Raw genomic sequence first — 22,775 nt, 5'->3', positions numbered from 1 at the left:
CAGATTGCACGGATATGCTAAAGGGAGGTCATATTTTAGTAATCTACTTACTTATTGCAATAAGGTGATAGCAGCATTGGATACAGTAGTTTTGGATACTGGATACAGTAGTAGTATACTTAGACTTTGCAAAGGCTTCTGATAAATTACAGCATGATAAGTTGATAGTAAAACTAGGGAAGATGGGGTTGGACATTAGAGAATTGCGTTGGATTGGAGATCCAATGCAATTGGAGTCCTTCTAAACCCTTTTGAATCATGTCACAAATCATGTGGTATCGTGTCTTTTGTTTCTTACTTCTGTTATCAAATGATGTATCTTCGGTATCAGTACTTGGTTGGGATCTTGTTAGTGCTCCTGAAACATTTGAGGATCAAAGATTCATGCTCAAGGATTTTTTTCTTTTTCTGCAACAAAGCTCCTCACCTGCAACAGAACCATACATGGATGCCTACTGACCAGCAAGCAATGACTGTGCTCAGAAGTAGAGCACCAAGGCTACCCCAGAAGCTATATCAGTAGCACGGCAAGCCTTGGGTCCTGATCTCAAATCATGGTGCGAGAGACTTAATGCAAAATTTAATCTTTGCAGGCAAACCCACTAGCCGAATGATCCTGCTTGGGCCATCCAGGAGTGCCCATCTTGCCAAAGTAGAGGCCAAAATAGTGCAAAACTACCAAGATCTCTCTTTCCAGATGTCCATGGGTTGCACAACATGGCAAACATGGTGGCAGGGCATTGGATCTCAGTGATGGTGGTCTAGAAGAAAGGAGAAGTAGAGCAAAGAATATGGAAAGAGAAGCAAAGAAAAAGAGGAAGACTGAAAAGGACCACTACCATCACTGAGAGATCATCTCCACCATGAACAGGTGTCCCACGGGAAGAGGATCTGTGGGGAGAACCACAAAAATACATATTCTAAGTTCTTTGAAGAGATGAGTATTTTTATAAAACTGTTAGTTTGGTGATTATTATTACATGGGCATCCTCACAGCAGTCAAAGACTCAATGCAGGAAACCCACACTAATCACTCATACTCCCTCTGTCAATCCATTCCACTCATCCACCTCTCTCCAAGAAAAAAAAATCTAGTCCTCTCCTCATTTTAACTCTTCTAACCACACGTTTTATTACTTTAAGGAATATCTCTGATGACTCAAAGGGGATGCTAGAAATAATGGAGCTGAGTTTATTGCATTGAGTGAGTCAGTACACTCAAAGATAACTGGTGTAAGCAAAACATTGTGCAAGGATGATATAGAATTTTTTGAAGGATAGAGAGGTGAAAATCAGGGGGGGGGGAGTACTGTTAATGAAAGCAAAGGAATTATGTCCTTGTTGAGTGGAAACTCAAAATGGTATGTGAAGATTTTGAATCTGTTGGGCATGAATTTGAAATTAACAGACTACTATATCTAGCAGATATAGATTATAATATAATCTATATACTGGATGCCTACTGACTTACTGACTTATATACTATATAATATAATCTATATATTGGCAAGAATATAATCAGATGGATTATATTGTTGCCAACAGAAGGTGGAGAACTGCTATCCAAGCAGAAAAAACACTACCTGGTGCAGACTGTGCGACAGATCATGAATTATTGATAGCTGAAGTTAAATTGAAATTAAGGGTTAAGAAGAAATAAAAGGACAGTATCAGATTTCATTTAAATCCTACAAATGAAGCATTTAGCATAGAAGTCAGAAAGAAATTTAAAATTTGGAGATGACAGGAAGAGAATTAAAAGAACTTTGGGAAGAAACAAAATGTACAGTCAAAGAAGCAGCAAAGAAGACTCCAAATAAAGCAACAAGAAAGAAAGATTGTAAATGGCTGTCAGAAGAAGCTACTCAAATAGCAGAGGAAAGAAGAAAAATGAAACTTCAGAAAAACAAAGAAAGGGTTAGACAACTGAGTGCAGATTTCCAAAGACAGGCTGGGAAAAATAAGGAAAAACATCTAATCAAAAGGTGCAAGGAAATTAAAGAAAGCAATATTATGGGTAGAGCAAGAGATCTGTTTAGAAAAATAAATGATGTTACAGGGAAATTTATCCCTATATTAGAAGTTGTGAAAAGTAATTTCAAATTCTTCTTCAATAGTATTATCTTTCTTGTACAAAAGAGTATGTAGAGGATTTGTACAAGAAAGATAATACTATTGAAGGACAATTTGAAAGGATAGAAATTGTTGAGGAACCCATGATAATGAAAAGTGAAGTGATATCAACAATGGAACAGTTGTCAAAAGAAAAAGCTCCTGGAGCCAATGGTGTGTCAGTGGAATTATTGAGAACAGCTGGGGATGAAGTAGCAAATAAATTGACCAAAATTTGTCAACAGGTTTGGAAGAAAATATACTGGCCTAGAGATTGGAAAACATCAGTATTCATCCCAATTAAAAAAAAAAAAATCCAATCCCAGAGACTGTGAGAATTACAGAACTATTGATTTAATTTCACATGCAAGTAAAGTTATGTTGAAAGTGATAAAACAAAGGTTGGAGCCAAATGTGAATAGAGAAATGCCACAAGAACAGACATTTTTTAGGAGAGAACTAGAGACCAAATAGCAAACATGAGATGGATTATGGAAAGAACAAGAGAATTGCAGAAGGAAGTATTTATCTGTTTTATTGATTATAAGAAGGCTTTTGATTGAGTGGATCATGACAGATTATAGATTGTAATGAGATCAATGGGAATACTTGAACATCTAATTCTCTTGATAAGAGAGCTGTATGACAACCAACAATCTTCAGTAAAAACAGTCTTTGGAGAAACAGACAGTGTTCGAGTGGAAAAAGGGGATGCAGAATGGTTGTATGCTGTCGCCCTACCTTTTGAATATTTATAGTGAAGATTATTATTATGAAAATGGCTGATTTAGACAAAGATCCAGCTGGGATTAAGATTGGTGGCAGAAAAATAAACAATTTAAGATATGCAGATGATACAACATAGCAGAAACTAAGGAAGATCTGGAGCAGTTGATTCTATCGGTTAAGATGGGAAGTAACAAAGCAGGGCTTAATTTAAACATCAAAACAAAAGTGATAGCTGCTGGCAATTTAAATGAATTTATAATAGAGGGAGATAAAAAATAAATCATTGAAAGTTATGATTTACTGGGGATGTTTAGATGAAATTAAAAGAAGAATAGTTGTGGGGAAAAAAGCTATGCTAATCCTGATAAAAATTATGAAAGAAAGAGGTGTGAATAAGGCCACAAAAGTTAGAATTGTCAAAGCAATGGTATTTTCAATGATATTCCCTAGTAATGTATGGATGTGAAAGCTGGATTATTAAGAAGAAAGTGATTCATTTGAATTATGGGTGTGAAGAAGAATCCCATGGATGCAAGAATAGCCAATAAAAAGGTTTTTTAGAGAAAAAAACCTTCGCCTCCAAGAACAGAATTTGCTAAACAGAAGCTGATGTACTTAGGACATATTATTATTATAATTATTATTATTATTATTATTATTATTCAGGCCTCCAAGGAGTCAAAAGACTCATCGAGGGAGGTCCTTCCTAAGACATAAAGTCTGTCAAGACTCATCGAGGGGAGGTCCCCCCCCCCCTGAGAAACACAAAGTCTATCATACCACTCTTTAAACTCACTGACCGTTCTCGCTCCCACCACTCCATCAGGCAATGCATTCCACGGCTCAACCACCCTCTACACAAAGAAACCACTCCTTACCCTCTTGCTCACAGTTTCCTTTCGTAACTTTTTGTAAATATGACATTTACGAATTTCACTTACCAAACCAGTACCTCATGATCATTCTCACCAGTTGGCAGCAGCAGTGTTATTATTATTATTATTATTCGTGACACCTCCAACGAGTCCGTAGACTCAAATTATGCGAGCTGATGAATCATTGGAAAAGGTAGTTATGTTGGAAAAGATTGAGGGAATGAAAATAAGACCACAAAAGAGTTGGGGACAACATAAAATAATTTACCAACTTGAACTTACAATTGCTGAAAGAACAAGAGGCCGAGTGGGATGAAGAGCCTTTGTTCACCGGATCACAAAGAATTGAAAATGACTAGATGACACATAACAACAACAACAACATATCTAGCAGGATACAGCTATAGTTTAGACAAACAGGTTTGGCATGTAAAAAGAACATATCCTAATGGGAGATTTTAATTATAGAAATGTGGACTGGAAGGAGGAGAGTGTATAGGAACAGAGAGAATTAATATGCTAAACTTCTGAGGGATAATTATCTTAAGCAGCATTCTCACACATCCTGTGATATTCTCACGGAATGTGGTTGTTAATGAAATATCAACACTGCTGCTGCCAACTGGTGAGAATGATCATGAGGTACTGGTTTGGTAAGTGAAATTCGTAAATGTCATATTTACAATTGGTGAAAGTGACCATGAGGTGATTACCTGGGTGGTTGCCAGCAGTGCAAGGACCCCTGTGAAAAAAAGGGTATATGTGGAACTACAAGGGGGGGGGGGTTATGAAGAGCTCGGGAGATAGCATGCGGGTGTGGCATGGAATGAGGAGTTAGCTGGAAAAGAGATCAATGCAGCATGGGGGATTTTCAAAAACTATCTAGTAGATGCAATGTCTAAATGTATTCCAAGGGTGAGAAGGTTAAATAAGGTAGGTGTGAGATGGATGAATACAGAGATTAAGCATGTGATACAGAGAAAAAGGGCATTATGGAGGCAGCATAAGAGAAGTGGAAGTAACCAATTTCATGAGGTCTACAAAGACCAGGCAAGGAGGATGACTTGGTTGGTGAGAGTAGCTAAAGAGAGGTATGAACAGCAGTTAGCTAATGAAGCCAAAAAGAATATTAGGGAGTTCTTTCGATATGTAGCCAGCAAAAGAAAGAATGATTATGGAAGGATGATATTGATTGGAAGAAATGGTATAAAGACAGCTGTTGCAGAATGTGTGGTGGAGATAATTAATGATCAGTTCGTAAAGATCTTTCAATCTTGTGAATGTGACTTCATGGAGCGATTGAGAGCAGTTGATGATGGAGAAGTGAGACTGACTGTAAGTGAGCAAGAGGTGATTGGGGAGTTGAGTAAACTAGATGTAAATAAGGCTGTGGGACTTGATAATATATCACCGCATATTCTGAAGGAATGTGCCAGGGAGTTGACACCTGCCTTGTCATATTTTTTTAATACGAGTCTTGCACTTCGTCAAGTTCCTAAAGAGTGGAAGGAGGGCAAGATTGTGCCGCTTCATAAAGGAAGTGATCGAACTCAAGCATCAAACTATAGGCCTATCTCTGTGTCAGGTGTTGTGGTTAAGTTGTTGGAGAAGTTTGCGAGAACTAGGATCAAGAGTTGGGTTGACAACAATGGTATAATCTTTGATGGACAGCATGGATTTGCTAAAGGGAGGTCATGTTTTAGTAATCTACTTACTTATTACAATAAGGTGACTGCTTCCTTGGACAGAGGAGAAGGATACACGGTAATATACTTGGATTTCGCAAAGGCTTTGATAGAGTACCTCATGATAAGTTGACAGTCAAACTAGAGCAGATGGGGTTGAATATTAGATTAGGTTATTAGATTAGTGGATTGGAGACTGGCTATCTGATAGGTATCAACAAGTTGTGTATGGGGGTGCGATATCCAGGAAAAGGAAAGTCACTAGTGGAGTGCCTCAGGGGTCTGTTTTAGGCCCATTACTATTTAACTTGTATATTAATGATATTGGCAAAGATTTGGATGGAGATATTCAGTTGTTTGCAGATGATGCAAAGTTGGGACGAACCATAAAGAGAGTAGAAAAGATGTTGTGGCCTTACAAGAAGACTTGAATAAATTGAATGATTGGGCAAGCAAATGGGGATATAAGTTCAATGTTGCAAAATGTAAGGTTTTAAAATTTGGAAAACAAAGATGGGATGCAGAATTTATGCTTGGTGAGAATATATTGTTGGAGGTAGAGGAAATACCAGATCTGGGGGTGATAGTGGATAAGGATCTAAAATTTAGGGGACACATCGCCAAAATTGTGAAGACAACACAAAGACTTCTGGGAATGATGCGGAGGACACTGACGTGTAGAAGTAGGGAGATTCTTGTTCCATTGTATAAGGCTTTGATTAGGCCACACATAGACTATTGTGCCCAGATTTGGTCACTGGGTTTTCAGAAGGATGAAGAGATGTTGGAAAGGGTCCAAAGGTGACTGACTAAGGTAGTTTCTGACCTCTGGAATGTTGAGTATGAGGAAAGATTGAGAAGATGTAATTTGCAGAGTCTGGTGGACAGGAGGAAAAGGAGGAGATATAATGGAGACCTACAAGTTGGTAAGGGTTGTTATAGGATCAATGGTGGAGAAGTTCTACAGAGAATAGTGGGTGATCAGGGTAGAACCAGAGGTCATCTGTGGAAACTGTATAAAAAGGGTGTGAGTAGGGGAGTGAGAGGCAGGTTTTTTTCGTGCAAAGTTGTGAATGATTGGAATGCCTTACCTTAGAGTGTGGTGTCTGCAAGGGGTTTGAGTGCGTTTAAGACATGGTATGATGAGATGTGTGTGTGATAAAAGGACCTCACAGAGATGAGTCTTTGACTCCATGAGGTCTTGGGGTAATAATAATAATAATAATAATAATATACCTGGGCAGCACCTGGCCTACCTTCCTACTAAATTAGAATCTTTTACTCTTCTCAATAACCTCCTGATATCCATTATTCATTCTCACTTTTGGCTTCCATCCAATCAATCATGCTTCACTTGACAACAATCTGTTCACACGATTCTCTTCAATTATGACCAATGCCCATTTATACGATGCTGCGTTTGCTCATACATTTTTCAGTTATGAATAATGCCCATTTATACAATGCAATAATCACTTATATGACAGTTTTAGTGACCTTCCATGAATCAACAGATATGCTGTTTTCGTGAACTCATTTTATTTATAATGTCATTACTCACTGCATCTTTCTGTGTTTCAGTGTTTAACTGTGAAACTGGTTACAACTATTATTATATTTTATTGTTGTTGATAATGGCAAATAAAATTCAAAGTAAGGATACTGTTGTTGCTCAAGTGAAAAGAAGAAGACATAAACCTATTACATTATATACTAAGATTAAAATTATTAAATTTAGTGAAAACGCATAGAGGCTTCTGACTAAACTTGCACTGTTGTTGTTACAGTTGCTTAAAACAAAAGATAAAATTCTTCGGGAAGAATTTTTGGTACTACACTATTTAATTCCACAATCATCCATAAATGTGACACTCTTACTGCTGAAATGGAAAAAATTTTAATGCTGTAGATTGATAACCAAACTGGTTGGTATGTTTTCTCAAGCCAAGGTATTCAGAATAACTTTTTCATTTTGTGAATATTATTTAAAATTTTTTGTTGGAGTATCTGGCGTAAATAAAGTATTTTTTTACATCTCACATAAATAAATGCTTTACGTATATTATTAAATCGTTTAAAAATGTTATTAAATCATGACATGCATGAAAAAATGTGTGTGTGTGGGGGGGGGGGGTAGTGATTCACAATACGACAGTGATCTGAAACTTCATGTGTCGTATGACTAGGGTGCGCCTGTACAAAAGAAAAAAATCATTAACTGAAATTCCACAACAGCATTTTATTCTCAATTCTTGAGTGAAGGGTAATCACCATCCCTTCTTGCTAAGGATCGATGGTGCACCCAAAGGGGGAGGGGGGGGGAAGACACCCCAAGAAAAAGGAAAAAAAAACGGCTAGAAAATTTTCCAAAAATATTTTCCTAATTAAAATTCATTTTTTTTAAATTTATATTGTGTCGTGTTTTCTATTTCTATACAATTTATGAATTAACGATCATTGTAGATGCTCAGTTATAGGTCATATGTGATGTCTAGTGTGTATTCTCAAATAGTCTACTCAACTCCGGCTCCCCCCAAAGATTAAATCCTGAGTGCGCCACTGCTAAGGATCCCATTATAAATAATGTATTTTCAGTTCAATATACCCGTGCTTGGGCCATCGTTGTTTAATTTGTCTATAAATGATATAGGAAATGGCTTAAAGGGAGATATTCAGTTGTTTGCTGATGATGCAAAGTTGGGTAGCGCAATAAAAAATGAACCTGATGTTGAAGGTTTGCAGGATGATTTAAATAAGCTGGTAGAATGGGCTTAATGTGGAAAAGTGTAAAGTTATGCGTTTTGGGATTAAAAGATTACCAGCTGCGTACTACATTGATGGAACAGTACTCCAAGAGATTGATGAGGCTAGGGACTTTGGGGTGTTGGTAGATAGGGAGATGAAGTTCAGGGGACACATTGCTAAGGCATCCAAGATTGCACATAGGATTACTTGGTTGTTGAGGAACGCACTCACATCCAGAGATAAAGAGGTTATTATTCCCCATTATAAAGCATTGATACTTCCACATTTGGATTACTGTGCTCAGGTCTGGTCATCTGGATTCCTTGGAGATGAGGAGGCTGTGGAGAGGGTTCAGAGAAGAGTGACTAAGTTGGTGAGTGATGTAAAAAATGCTCCCTACATTGATAGATTGAGAGTTTGTGGATTGCAGAGGTTGGTTGATAGGCAGAGAAGAGGGGATATGATAGAAACATTTAAATTACTGAAAGGTTTTTATAGGATTGATGCAGGGGAAATGTTTCAGCTATGTGATAGTGATGGAAGAACAAGAGGGTAATCCCTGGAAATTAAAGAGTGCGGTTAACAAGGGTGTGAGAACAAGGTTTTTTGCCTGGAGGGTGGTGAATAAGTGGAATTCATTGCCTGACTTAGTTGTGAGTTCTTCGTCTGTAAATGAATTCAAGAAGAGATATGACAATTATTGTTTTGCTAGTTTGGGTCTCCCGCGATGAATCTACTAACTCCATGGAGATACCCGTAATAATAATATATCTTGTTGACATGAGTTATAATTTAGTGGATTTTTTCCCCTTTTATTTACTCATGACTGATGTAATATTTCTTTGAGATTTCAACATTCGCAACAAAAAGTGGCATTCCATCTCCAATTCCACTGATCAAACTGAAAGAGATGACAAAATTTGCTGTCAGCAGTGAGTTCCTCAAACTATGCCCCAGCCAACTAGAATGCCTGATAATCCCCACCATACTACCTTTGACCATTTATTCAATAGTTCTTCTTCTTGAAAATATACTTTAGATGTTAACTCTTCACTTGGTAACTCTGACAGTAATGAATTTCAAGTTTCCTTTACTACAAAATGACCTTTGCCAAGCCACTCATAACCTTTTACGCTGAAAAGTGCCATATATTATTATTATTATTACCCCAAGACCTCATGGAGTCAAAGACTCATCTGGGAGGTCCTTTTATCACATACACACATACAGCTCATCATAACGTGTCTTAAACACACTCAAACGCCTTGCAGACACCACACTCTTAAGCAAGGCATTCCAATCATTTACAACTCTGCACGAAAAAACCTGCTTCTCACTCCACTACTCACACCCTCTTTATACAGTTTCCAGGGATAACTTCTGGTTCTCCCCCGATCTCCTACTATTTTCTGTAGAACTTCTCCAACATTGATCATATAACAACTCCTTACTAACTTGGGTCTCTATCATATCTCCTCCTTTTCCTCCTGTCCACCAGACTCTGCAAATTACATCTTCTCAATCTTTCCTCATACTCGACATTCCAGAGGTCAGAAACTACCTTAGTCGGTCGCCTTTGGACCCTTTCCAACATCTCTTCATCCTTCTGAAAACCCGGTGACCAAATCTGGGCACAACAATAGTCCACATGTGGCCTAATCAAAGCCTTATACAATGGAACAAGAATCTCCCTACTTCTACACGTCAGTGTCCTCCGCATCATTCCCAGAAGTCTTTGTGTTGTCTTCACAATTTTGGCGATGTGTCCCCTAAATTTTAGATCCTTATCCACTATCACCCTCATATCTCTTATTTCCTCTACCTCCAACAATATATTCTCACCAAGCATAAATTCTGCATCCCATTTTTGTTTTCCAAATTTTAAAACCTTACAGTTTGCAACATTCAACTCGCATCCCCATTCCTGTTCCTAATCACTCAATTTATTCAAGTCTTCTTGTAAGGCCACAACATCTTTTCTACTCTCTTCATGGTTCGTCCCAACTTTGCATCATCTGCAAACAACTGAATATCTCCATCCAAATCTTCACCAATATCATTAATATACAAGTTAAACAGTAATGGCCCTAAAACAGACCCCTGACACACGCCATGATTGACTTTCCGTTTTCTGGATATAGCTCCCCCATACACAACTTGTTGATACCTATCAGATATGCATTGGTCTCTAAACCAATGCACCAATGTAATATCCAACCCCATCTGCTCTAGTTTGATTGTCAACTTATCATGAGGTAATCTATCAAAAGTCTTTGTGAAATCCAAGTATATTACTGTGCATCCTTTTCCTCTGTCCAAGGAAGAAGTCACGTTATTGTAATAAGCAGGTATATTACTAAAATATGACTTTCCTTAGGCAAATCCATGCTGTCCATCAAAGATAATACCATTCTTGTCAACCCAATTCTGGATCCTAGTTCTCACAAGCTTCTCCAACAACTTAACCAAAACACCTGACACACAGATAGGCCTATAGTTTGATGCTTGAGTTTGATCACCTCCTTTATGAAGTTCCACTCCTTAGGAACTTGACCGAGTGCAAGACTCGTATTAAAAAAATATGTTAAGGCAGGTGTCAACTCACTGGCACCTACCTTCAGAATACGTGGTGATATATTATCAAGTCCCACAGCCTTATTAACATCTAATTTGCTGAACTCCCCATACACCTCTTGCTCACTTACAGCAGTCTCTCTTCCCCATCATCAACTGCTCTCAATCACTCCATGAAGTTACATTAACAAGATTGAGAGACCTTTATGAACTGCTCATTAAGTATATCCACCACACATTCCGCAACTCTTTATACCATTTTCTCTAATCAATGTCATCCTTCCATAATCATTCTTTCTTTTGCTGGCCACATATTGAAAGAACTCCTTAGGATTCTTTTTGGCTTCATTAGCTAACTGCTGTTCATACCTCACTTTAGCTACCCTCCAACTAAGTTACCTGTTTTGCCTGGTCTTTGTAAACCTCATGGAATTGGTTATTTCCACTTCTCTTATACTGCCTCCATAATGCCCCTTTTCTCTGTATTGCATGCTTAATATTTTTATTCATCCATCTCACACTTATCTTATTTAACCTTCTCACCCTTGGATTACATTTAGACATTGCATCTAAACTGCATTGATCTGTTTTCCAGCTAATTCCTCATTCCATGCTATACTAGCAAGCTGTCTTCTGAGCTCTTCATAATCCTCCCCCCCCCCTTGTAGTTCCACATATACGCTTTTCTCACAGAGGTCCTCACACTGCTGGCAACCACCCAGGTAATCGCCTCATGGTCCCTCTCACCAATTGGTAGATCATTTGACACCTCATTTATAATTACATCCTCTGATGAGGTTAAAAAATCCAAGACCCTCAATCCTCGCATACCCTCTGTTACATATTGTCTTAGGTAGTTATCCCTCAAAAACTCAAGAAACTCATTTTCTTTACTTCCAGTTGCTATCTCATCATTCCAGTCTATATTGTCATAATTAAAATCGCCCATAATGATCACCCTTTTCTTATTTGCTTGGCTAATTTGATCATACAATCACCACTATCCACATTACCTTATCTATAACAACATCCCAACAAGTATGTGATTCCATTCACCTCTATCTCATACCATACTTTGTATGGACATAACTCTTTCTCTATCATCAATAGCACTCCCCCCTCCCTTTTTACCCCTTCTATCCTCACGAAACACATCATACCCTTCCATCTCTATTCCTGTCAGGATGTCATCCTCTTCCAAACATGTCTCACTTATTCCAACAATCTTTGGGTGAACAGACGCAATTAGTGTAACCATTTCATCTGCCTTGTGGAGGACAACAATGATTCCTACTCCTCCTCCTTTCTTTGAACTGGTTACTGTTTTCTAAATAAACATACAAATGGAGGAAAACACACATAAAAAAATTCTTTATTAACGTAGAATTTTTGCTTAAGTGTCATAAGCATCATCATCAGTATAGGATCACAGAACAGCAATTAAACAATAACAAACAATTCTTAAAAAGTATCCCCTGAGTAGCTAATATAATATAACTAAATAAGGTCAATAATTTCCTAACTTATTAACAAAAAAAAAGGAAATATATATATATATATATATATATATGAATAAAGGATGCATGAATTGGCCACCAACTCCGAAGTCACATGCTTTATACATAAATTTTCCAACTGTTGTACAAGAAAATAGTTACACTTTAAGAACTAGAATTTTCATAAAAGAAAAGCCAATTTTCCGATGCACAATAATAAACACTCATCTCATGAAACACATTGATTACCCTAATATCGGAATGAATTCTCCTTCTTTTGGCATGTGCAGAAGTGTCAACGGGTCTCACATCATGAGCGTATAGTATCTATGCAAAATGTGTTTGAATTGCATGGTGCATGTTAACAAGTAGCTGCTCATGTTCTTACATGATTAGAAGAAAGCAGAGGAATAGTAGTGGACAGTTCAGTAGAGCAAATGCTCATGAAAGTACCCATAAAAAAGGCATAATGTAGAAAGAGAGTCTATGAGAAAGTGGAAGGAATCTGTGAGAAAGGAATCACTTATTAGGCAGACTGCCCTCTTCTTTCTACAACTCTAAGAGAAGTCCTGGGTGCATCATCTCAAATGTGAGAATAACAGTCTAAGGTTGATTGGGTTTGAGATTTATAGTGTTTATAGTTGAGCAGGAGAGAAGCAGTGTTTTAAACAAAAAAGAATACCAATTTTTTTAGATGATGAGGAGGCTATTAATGTAATATGTTTATTCTAGGATAAGCTAAATGTGAAAATCAGTCCTAAAAATAGGAAGCAATCTTGATAGGATAATGGAACATTACCAAAAGTAAGGGAGAGAGAGAGTGAAGTTGAGTCTTTCTTGCAACTAATAACACAGGAATGCGTTTTAATAGCACTGAAATTTACTAAGGCTGTCTTCACCCCACTTGAGAATAGCAAGGAGATCAGTTTTTAAGACAATGGTTATGGTAGATCTTGAAACTTCAATCATTTGAATACTACAGGGCCTACCCCCCAAATTAAGAAGAAGAAGAAGAGAGGACACTGTCATCAGCAAAACCATGAATAAGATTTGAAGTTACAGAGTAGATCACTGATGTAAAGAAAGAAGAGCATGGATGAGAGCACAGAACTCTGGAGTATTGATAGAGAAATTATTATTATTATTAAGGCCTCCATGGAGTCAAAAGACTCATCGTGGGAGGTCATTTTTAGGAAATACAAAGTCTATCATACCACTCCTAGAACCCATTAACCGTCCCCACTCCAACCACTCTCTCTCTCAGGCAATGCATTCCAAGGTTCAACCACCCTCCACACAAAGAAACCACTCCTCACCTTCTTGCGCACAGCCTCCTTTCATAACTTCCAAGGATAGCCCCTTGTCATCGCTCCTTCCTGCCATTTCACCAAGTGAAAGAACTCTCCAATATCCACCCTGTAACTGCCTCTCAACAATTTAAAAGTCTCGATCATATCACCTCTCTTTCTTCTATCTGCCAAACTCTGCAGTCCACATTCTCTCAGTCGATCCTCATAACTCATATTGTACAGTCCTGAAACCATCTTTGTTATCCGCCTCTGTACTCTTTCCCACAGTCAATTTATCCCCTTCGATTTGATAAGAAAAATCTGATAAGAGGGAGCGATAACACAAGCAGAGGGGGAGTTGGTTCAATCACCAAGAGCAGGAGGGAGACCATATAACAGTAGCTTATTGAGAAGATCTTGATGCCAGACAGAATCAGATGCATTTGAGATATCAAAGACAACAACAGAAAACCTGAAATCTTTCCATGATACATATCCAAAAGTGGGCAAAGTCAGTGAGGATGTCTGCTATAGAATGAAAATGGTGGAATATTGGTGATCCCTAATTAACTGATAGGTCTCCAGGTGGTGAAGAAGCTAGCCATTCTCCATCAACTTTGATGGAGAATGGCTAGCTTTTTCATCAACTTTGAGAGAACCAATCTTGAGATATCAGGAACAACCACATGGGTTTCTCCAAATCTTTCCATGATGTGTCCAAAGATTAGCAAGGAGGTCTGCTGTAGAATGGTGGAAACCATATTGTAATCACTAATTAAATGACAGTCTCCAGGTAGTGAAGACCATCATTTAATTAGTAGTCTCACCTTTGAGTATACCAAAATGGGAGCAAAGGGATGAGAGTTTGCTGGATAAATCCCCTTTTAGTTACACCTGTCTAACCATGGCACTTGACGTATCATTCTTGTTGCAACCATCATGTCTGAGACTGATATAAAAAAAAATTGTTTCATTTTACTCTGTGATATCAATTATACTTGCCAAGAAATTATATTCTTGTCTAATCCATTACAGTGTAACATAACTGCAAAGTAAAATGATTAAACATTACCTAGGTGGCCAACATTATGACATTATGACCAATGTTTGCCTTGGTACCATGCACCCTGCAGAAACCACCATGGTGAAAAGTTTTTCACTTACTCACTTCGGCTAGTTTCATATGGAATTTAACAAAATATTGAAGTGAATAAGAAAAGTGTTACCTTCCTGTCTGTTTCAAGTATAAAAATAAATAAATACATAAAAGTTCTCAACAATCTCTGCCAGTGGTCCCAAGGAAAATTCCACAACAGGATATATGAGTCAAAAATATTCTTGTGACCCTGCTCATGCTATGAATGTCCATCTGAAATCTGCTTAGTAAGATATGATTAAAATATTACCTTAAGAAAATATGAGTTTAAAAATTTAACACACACACACTCCTCAACTTTTTTTTTTTGTTGTTTAGTCTAAAAAGAGATTCTTCTTATTATTGTTAAACAGATATCTTCGTGTTGAAAAGTTTTTCACTTAGTTATAAATTAAATTAAAGATGCCAAGAAATTATACTCTTCTTTAATCCTTTATCTAAGTGTAAGCAAACAAAGTTTATACGTGAGGTATCTTCACTACTAGGCTACTTGTATATAGCGGCTAATGACTTCACATTAATTGCCTTAGTATAACATAATGCAAAGCACACATCCTTATGGGTGTATAATGCTATGCATTATGGGAAAGGCCACTACCCAGACTATGTTATGTTATGTTTTGACCTTTATTGTTAAGTAATGCAGAATCATTTACTTCCCATATACAAGCAGTGTCTGCAGTTAGCCTAGTGGCTGTGTGCTTCGCAACCATATGCCTGGGGATAGAGTGTCCTAGGTTCGAATCCCATCGGCAGGGACGTGCCGGCCATATGTGCAATGTGTGCAACGCACACAGGCACCAGGACAGTAAAGGCACCAAAGAGGAGGAAATACTTTAAAAAAACGTTTTTTTAAAGTGATTTTTTTATTGGAGGCGGGGGGGGGGGGGATAGGGGTGCCAACTAAAGTTTTTCACATAATCACCGGACACTACTGGTGCACCCCTGCCTGTCGGAGAAGTGAGGAGCTTAAGGATCTTCCTCAGCATAGCCAAGTTAGGCGTGGATAGCAGGGTTTTTTCCCCAATTTATCTCGAGGTTTTTCCTCATGGGATACTACCGGGAATAAGGAGCTATCGTAATCTATCGGGAATAACGAGCAATTGGATTATCGGTTACGGAAGCTTACGTGGTAAAATGTGTAAGCCTTCACGAAAACATAACATATAATGATACAAGCAGTAAAAAAATACTCTGGATTAGAGAAAGTTGTTGAAAGTTTTTTTTTTTTAACTTGGTTATAAATTAAACTAAAGATGCCAACTCTAATCCAGAGTATTTATTATTAAAATAATAAATTTAATAATAAGGTTTCACACCTTTTTGCTACTTGTATATAGGAAATATATGATTTCTGTATTACTTTAACCTTGATATCTCTTTTGGGTTTAGTTCCCACTAATGAGACATCAATGAGATAGTGGCCTTTCCCATAATGCATAGCATTATACATCCAAAAGGATGTATAATATTTCACATTAGTTCACATAATGCTTTGCATTATGTTATACTAAGGCAGTTAACAAGTCTCTATATGCAAGTAGCATATAGAGAAGATACTTCAAGTATCAAGGTCGTGAAGATACTTCAAGTGCAAACTTTGTTTGCTTACAATAATAAATTTAGTTTAACTTCCAACAATTGTTTGCTTACACTTGGATAAAGGATTAAACAAAAATGTAATTTCTTGGCATTTTTAATTTAAGGTATTTCCATGGAATCCAAAGACTCATTGTAAGAAGCCCCCACAAACATTATTCACAATAACCTATTGTACCTGCTACAAAACATCCAAAATCTCACCACACAAAAAGCACAAACTAACCATTCTTCACTCAATACCTTATCACACCTCTCATGAAACTGATTCACTAATGAAGCACTGACAGCCTTCTCAGGCAAGCCATTCCATTCATCACCCTCACAGCAATAAATCTAAACCTTGTATTCTTGAGAACTGCAACTTTACTTAACTTTTAATGATGAACTATTGTTCTTTCTCCTTGCCATAAAGCAAAAAAATTCTCTTATCTCCATTCTATAAAATCCTTTTAGCAGCTTATATCTTTCTGTCATATTTTCTCTCTTCCACCTATCTAAGAATTTTATAGTGTGTAAATCTTCAATCTCTCCTCATAGGGAACATTCCAAAAGTCCTGGAACCATCTTGGTAACCCACCTCTGAATCCTCTCAACTATCTCCTAATCAAGAAAGACAGATGATTAAATCTGAGCAGAACAGTCCAGATGTGGATGTATCCAAGCCTTATAAAGAGGAATAATAATTTCTTCATCCCTACTAGTCAGAGTATGTTTAAGCATCCAAGTGATCTTCTATGCTGTTTTGCCAAGTTTTGTTATACAGCCTCTGAACTTCAATTCCTAGCATCTATAGCTCAGCTGATATAGACTAAGAACTCTGATTGGAGAGACCTCGGTTTGAATCCTGTCTAGGATGCAAAGAGCCTTTAAAGATGCCAAGAAATTATATCCTTAATAAATTAAAGACTTAATTCTGTATGTTAGTCAAGTAAATAATAGTTTAATATCCGACATGTTTCACTGAGTAATATCTGTCAGCATTTTCAAGGATACACTGGTAAGCAATGGAAAGTAACAAAAACTAGGAAACTAACCGACAATTCTAAAAATTATATAAAGTTATCACTGTGCGTGATACAATATGCGTTATGTTAAAGATACCAAGCAATTTTAAACCTGGGTTTTACTCCATTTTTCCCAAGTAAGCAAACAGACAAAATGTCAAGTTTGCACCTGCAATTTATGCAAGACTAGCTGATCACTGTAGGATCAGCTAGTCTTGCATAAATTGCAGGCGCAAACTTGACATTTTGTCTGTTTGCTTACTTGGGAAAAATGGAGTAAAACCAGGTTTAAAATTGCTTGGTATCTTTAACATAACTATACCCAAGTTAAAAATACTTTCTACATATACAATATGCGTGTCGCAAGTACAACGTTTTATTTGTTGAGATATTTATAAACGTTACTTGCAACATGCGTATTGTATCACGCACAGTGATAACTTTATATAATTTTTAGAATTGTCGGTTAGTTTCCTAGTGTTTGTTACTTTCCATTGCTTACCAGTGTATCCTTGAAAATGCTGACAGATATTACTCAGTGAAACATGTGGGATATTAAACTATTATTTACTTGACTAACATACAGAATTAAGTCTTTAATTTATTAATACTAGTGGTCAAGAAAAAGGTCATAATATGAAATTATATCCTTGCTTAATCATTTATCCAAGTGTAGAAACTTTCAGCAAAAATCTTTATCAAGGCTTTTCAATAGAAAGTGAGTTAGTCAATCTCATACAGTGGTGGCAGGGTTCCCCCCCCCCCCATCCTCAGAAAATGGATTTTTCATCCTGCAACTAAGTAAACTGGCCAGTAGAACACATACATTTTACAGACAAAAATACATTATAACCAATGTTGATTTCATAAGATGGTAATAGATGCATTTATGGGCATCCTCTGTTGTATCATCATACAATAAATAAATAAACTTCAGTTCCCCTATCAACCATAACTCCCATATCCTTGGCCTCATCAATTTGGAGCAGAGAAACAGAATACACAGATTGAAACTCTTTCAATCCAAAGTACATGACTTGACATTTTGCCATATTAAAATACATTAGCCTTTGCCCGTGTTAGCTTATTCCAGTCATCTTGCAAGATTGGTACATTGCTTTAATTTACTATTGCTCTTCCCAACAGAGCATCAGCAGCAAACAACTGGATATCTGATTATCTCTAATATTATTAATATACCGATTAAACTGCAATGGAACAAGAACAGAGCCCTGAGGCAAACCACTGGTTACTTTCTGATAACTTTGACTCTGCTCCAGCAGGCTACTCTTTGATGCCTGTCTGACAACCACCTACTTATCCACCTCACCAATCCAATATGCACCATCCCCATTTGCATCAGCATATGTAACAGACTCCCAATCAGAATGCTTTTGCAAAATCCAGCAACATCACAGTATAGGCAGTGCTTTTATCCAACACTAGCATTACTTTAGTACACAAATTATGTAAACTGCTGAGACAAGATCTTCTCTTAATGAATTCAAGTTGTCCTCTAAAAACTGTCAATTTATTATCCACCCATTCATGAATTCTAGCTTTCACCAAAACTTTAACCAATGCTACTGAGATGGTAATAGGTCTGTAATTTTCAACCTTTATGTAATGGAACTGTTATATCTTCTTTCCACTCTACTGAATCTATGTCAGAGCTGGTCAAGGGTAAGGTCAGTTCCCTTGCACATTCATGCAACACACAACAGAAATACCATGAAAGCATTCATAATAAGATTTTGAAACATCCCAACCACCTCTAGTTCAACTTCAAAGATGATATCAATGCTTAACTCATCAGCCACTACTTTACCTTCATCCTTATGATAAAACTTCACACAACAATCACGCTGTAATTCAAGTATGTTTTCAAGTTATACCTTCATACCACCAAAATTAGAATTATTATTACATGCCACCTTCAAGGAGCCTGAGGACTCATTGTGGAAGACACTCTACTCCATTCTGCTATACACACATCTCACCATCTTCCCTACTATTTAGTTCTCCAATTACATGCAACAACTACATGTGGTCTCATAGCCTATTTGCCTGTACTGCTGTAATTCAAAGATATCTTTCCATTATCATTTTTCCTTTTACTCACTACATAATGAAAGAACTTTGGCATGCTCAGTCACTTTCAACATAATGTGATTTTGCCTTACATACTATGCTAGTCACTTTTCTTACCCGTGCCTTGCACTGTTTATGAGCATGATGATCTCACTTCACCTTATATTCCCTCCAAAATACTACTATTTTCAAATAACCCTGAATTATTTCCCATACATTAGTGACATCTTTTCCTTGGAGTATATCATGCAATGTCACTATTCCAAGTTGTCTTCCAAGTTATACATTATCTCAAGATCTGTAATTCCATGTATATCTATTCTTGACCAAATATTCAACATGACTAAACACCTCCCAAGATAACAATGAATGATCATTCTCTCCAACTGGATGCAAAATGGCTATTATTATTATTATTATTATTATTATACAGGCCTCCATGGAGTCAAAAGACTCCGTGGGAGGTCGTTTTTAGGAAATACAAAGTCTATCATACCACTCCTTGAACCCATTAACCGTCCCAACTCCAACCAAGCAATGCATTCCAAGGTTCAACCACCCTCCACGCAAAGAAACCACTCCTCACCCTCTTGTGCACAGTCTCCTTTCGTAACTTCCAGGGATAGCCCCCCCCCCTTGTCATCGCTCTTTCCTGCCATTCCACCAAGTGAAAGTCCAATGTCTACCCTGTAACTGCCTCTTAACAGTTTAAAAGTCTCGGTCATATCACCTCTGCTTCTATCCACCAAACTCTGCAGTCCACATTCCCTCAGTCGATCCTCATAACTCATATTAAATTGCAATATGTTTTAGGCATAAGTTACAAATTTCCTAAGGACATAGTTAAGGAACTGTAGTGCTTACAGAAACTATACAGAGCGACATTTCAGCATGGAATATGTCCACCCAAATCTGCAATGAAGCTCTCACAACATTGTACCATGCTTAGCACCAAGTGATTCAGGAGTTCTTGAGGCAAACTGGCCCACTCCTCCTCCTCCTTCAGAGCAAGGATAAGGCCTTATTTTCTGGAGGAGAATTTTGAGAAGCAATGTGTCTCCCTATTACATCCCAAATGTGTTCTATGGAGTTGAGATCTTCAGAGTGTGCCAGCCACTCGATTCGATTAATATCCGTATTCTCTAAAATTATCTCCACTGCTCATGTACAATGTGGTATGGCACTGTCATCCATACAAATGAATTCTTCACCTACAGCACCACGGAAATATCGAACATGACATTGAAGAACTTCGTTGCAATATTGTTCACCAGTCATAGTCCCTTTTTCCAGCACATGTAGCTCAGTGCATCCATTAAGCATAATGTCTCCCCACACCATGATCCCAGCACTACCATGTCTATCCCTTTCAAGAACATTCTTGAGATGGTAAGCAGTACCACTTTCATGCCAGATTGTGTTATCTAGAATTGGAGGAAAGACTAAAATGACTCTCATTTGTAAAGAGTAGATTAGCCTATTGGTGTCTTGTCCAATTTTTATGGATACACCACTGAAAATGTGATCTGCGATGAGCTGTGGATACAACGACACTGAATACAGGCCTACTTGTTATGGACATCTTGCCACAGATTGTCGAGATATCTGTGTACTTGTGCTTCAATTACGATTTGCTGTTATAAAAATCTGTCTTCATGCTATATGGTAGAGAGAGGGCAACCACTTAGCAAATGTCTGGAACAGTTGACCAGAGCCTGGATATAACGTTATGTGAGATACAAGACATAAAAGTTTGCAACAGTGATCCCTTCGAGCGCAATTAAATTGCTTATATAAATTAAATTGCTTATATATATATATATATATAATAAAATTAATAAAATAAAAATAAAATAAATAAATATAAAAATTTAAATTTGTATATATTTAAATTTTTTTGCCGTTAGCTCTCGCTGCCCAGTCAGTTTTGCAGCTAGACACTGAGTATGCTTTTTTAATATACATACTTGAGATTTTTGTAACGCTTTGACATTTGGCAATTACAGATCAAACAGATCGCAAAACTGACATTTAAACTTTTAACATATCACTAAAAGCAACTATGGGATGATATGAAGTCATATAGTCATAAAATTGTAAGGGAAAACCATAAATATCAACCTTTACTTCTAATTAACAAAAAACATTGTCAGAGTATAACCTGCAAACACAAAATATAAAGAAACAACAATAAAAATAATAATAATAAATGAAAGAAACAGATGGCAGTTGCTAACAAATTCATAATTGTGCTCAAAAATGTTATTAAAATATCAGAAAAACTAGGCATGTGTCCGAAGACAAATAAATACATATTAAGCTGCGAATTGATCAGAAATATAAACAATATAATTTAAACGTTACTCAGTTATCTTAATACATGTTAAACATTGTTCATGTTTAACAACGGATTTTGATAAACATGTGCACCGCTTGGAAAGAAGCCAAGAGTCACCATAATGTGAGCAACACACAGTCATGGCGGCCGCCCTTAATATAATACAGGACCTCCTTTCGCTGCGATTACTGCAACAATCCTACTGGGCATACTTTCACAACTATACGATACCAATCAATGAGAATATTAGACCATTCTTCCTGTAGGCATGTAAAGGGGTCCTAGACTGATGTGGAGTGGACATCCATTGAACCCACCCGACGTTTCAGTTCATCCCACTGATATTCAATAGGGTTGAGATCAGAAGTCTGTGAAAGCCAGTGAAGTGCGGTGATGTTCATGTCCACAAACCACGCTTTTACAGCAGCAGCCTTATAACAAGGTGCATTATCTTGCTGAGAGAGTGGTCAGTTCCGTAGAAACGCCATAAAGCAGGAAGCATCCAGAATGTTCATATCCCTCTCAGATTTCAATGTTGGTGGCATCACTGCGATCCGAAGTAAAACAATACCATGCCATCACACCACCACCTCCGAATTTCATAGTTAAAGTTACGAACTTTGGTAAGAGATGTTCACCGGCATCCGGCACACCCACATCCGTCCACCTGCTCAGTAGAGAGTCTAGCGTGATTCGTCGCTCCATAACAGCATTTCAAGCTGCCGAGTCCCACTGAACATGCTCTTTGCACCACGAACGACGACGCTCCATGTTTGTTCTGGTAATGTGGTGCTTGCATATTGCGCTTCCACTGTGGAAAAGTGTGAGTGTTTTTGTTCAGATTCGTGTTCGCGTCGATGTCTGGAACTCCACATTCAACGTGTTGGCCGAATGTGAAATATATGAAACCGACGAATGGCGGTTTTCACATATTATATTATTATTATTAGCACCCTACGGCCATGTTCGGTGAGTCGCCCACAGCAGATAGCACTTGCAGTTGACTCCCTTCGCTTCCATCTGGTATCACTGATAGATTAGGCTAACTATATTTCCTTGAGACAAAAACGGGACATTGG

The 22,775-nt window shown here is 37.5% G+C and overlaps 1 protein-coding gene across 1 annotated transcript in view; it reads right to left on the bottom strand.

The window, feature by feature from the left end:
• The window catches only part of LOC150100341 (uncharacterized), a 330,657-nt gene extending 309,186 nt beyond the window's left edge, over window positions 1-21,471 (bottom strand). The window contains exon 1 of the mRNA XM_090402716.1: window positions 21,326-21,471. The gene's annotated coding sequence lies outside the window, so the exon portion shown is untranslated. The remainder of the gene's footprint in view (window positions 1-21,325) is intronic.
• Window positions 21,472-22,775: the final 1,304 nt, after the last annotated feature.

The sequence above is a fragment of the Typopeltis vanoorti genome, chromosome 13 (genome assembly GCF_054136105.1).
Source record: "Typopeltis vanoorti isolate ZY-2024b chromosome 13, IOZ_Tvanoo_1.0, whole genome shotgun sequence".
In the NCBI taxonomy this organism is placed as follows: Eukaryota; Metazoa; Arthropoda; class Arachnida; order Uropygi; family Thelyphonidae; genus Typopeltis; species Typopeltis vanoorti.
Note: the sequence above shows the minus strand (reverse complement) of the source record. Positions and strands in the feature narration are given on the sequence as shown.